General features: G+C 44.0%; 1 non-coding gene across 1 annotated transcript; it reads left to right on the top strand.

Moving 5' to 3' along the window:
- Positions 1-3,788: 3,788 nt before the first annotated feature.
- LOC130964395 (small nucleolar RNA R71) lies at positions 3,789-3,896 on the top strand. The gene has a single exon (XR_009080492.1). It is a non-coding gene; the product is annotated as a small nucleolar RNA R71 (small nucleolar RNA).
- Positions 3,897-4,162: the final 266 nt, after the last annotated feature.

Raw genomic sequence — 4,162 nt, 5'->3', positions numbered from 1 at the left:
ATTCTTTCCTTTTCAGTTAAGCACGTTTTTATTCAAGAGAGGTGATGGATTCATAGGACATTCATAACTTTAAGGCATAGACACTAAGACACTAATGATCACAAGACACAAACATGGATAAACATAAGCATAAAATCCGAAAAACAGAAGAATAAAAAACAAGGAAATCAAAGAACGGGTCCACCTTAGTGATGGCGGCTCTTTCTTCCTCTTGAAGATCCTATGGAGTGCTTGAGCTCCTCAATGTCTCTTCCTTGTCTTTGTTGCTCCTCCCTCATGATTCTTTGGTCTTCTCTAATTTCATGAAGGATGATGGAGTGTTCTTGATGCTCCACCCTTAGTTGTCCCATGTTGGAACTCAACTCTCCTAGGGAGGTATTTAGTTGCTCCCAATAATTTTGTGGAGGAAAGTGCATCCCTTGAGGCATCTCAGGGATCTCTTGATGAGAGGGGTCTCTTGTGTACTCCATCCTTTTCTTGGTGATGGGCTTGCTAAGGTAGAGGACTTATCCGCCACCTTGTAGAGTTCTTGGGCTATGACCTCATGAACTTCCACTTCTTCTCCAATCATGATGCTATGGATCATGATAGCCCGGTCTATGGTAACTTCGGACCGGTTGCTAGTGGGAATGATTGAGCGTTGTATGAACTCTAACCATCCTCTAGCCACGGGCTTGAGGTCATGCCTTCTCAATTGAACCGGCTTTCCTCTTGAATCTTGCTTCCATTGTGCGCCCTCTTCACATATGGTTGTGAGGACTTGGTCCAACCTTTGATCAAAGTTGACCCTTCTTGTATAAGGATGCTCATCTCCTTGCATCATAGGCAAGTTGAACGCTACCCTCACACTCTCCGGACTAAAATCCAAGTATTTTCCCCGAACCATAGTGAGATAATTCTTTGGATTCGGGTTCACACTTTGGTCATGGTTCTTTGTGATCCATGCATTGGCATAGAACTCTTGAACCATCAAGATTCCGACTTGTTGAATGGGGTTGGTGAGTACTTCCCAACCTCTTCTTCGGATCTCATGGCGGATCTCCGGATATTCACCCTTTTTGAGTGAAAAGGGGACCTCGGGGATCACCTTCTTCAAGGCCACAACTTCATAGAAGTGGACTTGATGCACCCTTGATGGGAATCTATCCATCTCCCATGACTCGGAGGTGGAAGCTTTTGCCTTCCCTTTCCTCTTTCTAGAGGTTTCTCCGGCCTTGGATGCCATAATGGTTATGGAAAAATGAAAAAGCAACGCTTTTACTACACCAAACTTAAAATGATTGCTCGTCCTCGAGCAAAAGAAGAAAGAAGAGTGTAGAAGAAGAAGAAATGAGGAAGAGGGAGAAGGTGGTGTGTTCGGCCAAGAAGGGAAAGAAGGGGTGTTTAGGTTGTGTGAAAATGAAGGGTTGAAGAAGGGTATATATAGGAGAGAGGGGGGGTAATGGTTCGGCCATTATGGGTGGGTTTGGGAGGGAAAGTGGTTTGAATTTGAAAGGTGAGGTTGGTGGGGATTTATGAAGGATGGATGTGAGTGGTGAAGAGAAAGATGGGATTTGATAGGTGAAGGGTTTTTGGGGAAGAGGTTTTGAGGTGATTGGTGAATGGGGGAAGAAGAGAGAGAGTGGTGGTGGGGTCCTGTGGGGTCCACAGATCCTGTGGTGTCAAGGAAAAGTCATCCCTGCACCAAATGGCATCAAAATTCACGTTTTGAGCCATTTCTGGCGTTAAACGCCGGGCTGGTGCCCATTCCTGGCGTTTAACGCCAGGTTGTTGCCCTTTACTGGCGTTTAACGCCAGTCTGGTGCCCCTTTCTGGCGTTAAACGCCCAGAATGGTGTCAGACTGGGCGTTAAACGCCCAACAGCTAGCATTACTGGCGTTTGAACGCCAGCTTCTTCTCCTCCAGGGTGTGCTGTTTTTCTTCCTGTTTTTCATTCTGTTTTTGCTTTTTTTCATTGTTTTTGTGACTTCTTATGATCATCAACCTACAAAAAAAAAGATAAAATAACAAAAGAAAATAGTTAACTATAAAATATTGGGTTGCCTCCCAACAAGCGCTTCTTTAATGTCATTAGCTTGACAGAGGACTCTCATGGAGCCTCAGAAATACTCAGAACCGTGTTGGAACCTCCCAACACCAAACTTAGAGTTTGAATGTGGGGGTTCAACACCAAACTTAGAGTTTGGTTGTGGCCTCCCAACACCAAACTTAGAGTTTGACTGTGGGGGCTCTGCTTGGCTCTGTTTTGAGAGAAGCTCTTTATGCTTCCTCTCCATGATGATAGAGGGATGTCCTTGGGCCTTAAACACCAAGGATTCTTCATTCACTTGAATGATCAACTCTCCTCTATCAACATCAATCACAGCCTTTGCTGTGGCTAGGAAGGGTCTGCCAAGGATAATGGATTCATCCATGCACTTCCCAGTCTCTAGGACTATGAAGTCAGTAGGGATGTAATGGTCTTCAATCTTCACCAGAACATCCTCTACAAGTCCATAGGCTTGTTTTCTTGAGTTGTCTGCCATCTCTAGTGAGATTTTTGCAGCTTGCACCTCAAAGATCCCTAATTTCTCCAGTACAGAGAGGGGCATGAGGTTTACACTTGACCCTAAGTCACACAAGGCCTTCTTGAAGGTCATGGTGCCTATGGTGCAAGGTATAGAAAACTTCCCAGGATCCTGCCTCTTTTGAGGCAGTTTCTGCCTAGACAAGTCATCCAGTTCTTTGGTGAGCAAGGGAAGTTCATCTTCCCAAGTCTCATTTCCAAATAACTTGTCATTTAGCTTCATGACTGCTCCAAGGTATTTAGCAACTTGCTTTTCAGTGACATACTCATCCTCTTCAGAGGAAGAATACTCATCAGAGCTCATGAATGGCAGAAGTAAGTCCAATGGAATCTCTATGGTCTCATTTTGAGCCTCAGATTCCCATGGTTCCTCATTGGGGAACTCAGAGGAGATTGGTGCACGCCCATTGGGGTCTTCCTCAGTGGCGTCCACCTCCTCTCTTTCCTCTCCATATTCGGCCATGGTTATGGCTTTGCACTCTCCTTTTGGATTTTCTTCTGTATTACTTGGGAGAGTACTAGGAGGAAGTTCAGTAACTTTCTTACTCAGCTGACCCACTTGTCCTTCCAAATTCCTAATGGAGGACCTTGTTTCAGTCATGAAACTTTGAGTGGTCTTTATTAGATCAGTGACCATTGTTGCTAAGTCAGAAGTACTCTGCTTAGAACTCTCTGTCTGTTGCTGAGAAGATGATGGAAAAGGCTTGCCATTGCTAAACCTGTTTCTTCCACCATTATTGTTATTGAAACCTTGTTGAGGTCTCTCTTGATTCTTCCATGAGAAATTTGGGTGATTTCTCCATGAAGAATTATAGGTGTTTCCATAGGGTTCTCCTAGGTAATTCACCTCTTCCATGGAAGGGTTCTCAGGATCATAAGCTTCTTCCTCAGATGAAGCTTCCTTAGTACTGCCAGGTGCATTTTGCATTCCAGACAGACTTTGAGAAATCAAATTGACTTGTTGAGTCAATATCTTGTTCTGAGCCAATATGGCATTCAGAGTATCAATCTCAAGAACTCCTTTCTTCTGATTAGTCCCGTTGTTCACAGGATTCCTTTCAGAAGTGTACATGAATTGGTTATTTGCAACCATTTCAATTAGCTCTTGAGCCTCTGTAGGCGTCTTCTTCAGATGAAGAGATCCTCCAGCAGAGCTATCCAAAGACATCTTGGATAGTTCAGATAGACCATCATAGAAGATACCTATGATGCTCCATTCAGAAAGCATGTCTGAGGGACATCTTCTGATTAATTGTTTGTATCTTTCCCAAGCTTCATAGAGGGATTCTCCATCCTTCTGTCTGAAGGTTTGGACTTCCACTCTAAGCTTACTCCATCTTTGTGGTGGAAAGAACTTTGCCAAGAAGGCATTGACGAGCTTTTTCCAAGAGTCCAGGCTTTCTTTAGGTTGAGAATCCAACCATATTCTAGCTCTGTCTCTTACAGCAAAAGGGAATAGCATCAGTCTATAGACCTCAGGGTCAACCCCATTAGTCTTGACTGTGTCACAGATTTGCAAGAATTCAGCTAGGAACTGATGAGGATCTTCCATTGGAAGTCCATGGAATTTGCAATTCTGTTGCATTAGAGAAACTA

This window comes from Arachis stenosperma, chromosome 2 (assembly GCF_014773155.1).
Source record: "Arachis stenosperma cultivar V10309 chromosome 2, arast.V10309.gnm1.PFL2, whole genome shotgun sequence".
NCBI classification, from domain to species: Eukaryota; Viridiplantae; Streptophyta; class Magnoliopsida; order Fabales; family Fabaceae; genus Arachis; species Arachis stenosperma.
Note: the sequence above shows the minus strand (reverse complement) of the source record. Positions and strands in the feature narration are given on the sequence as shown.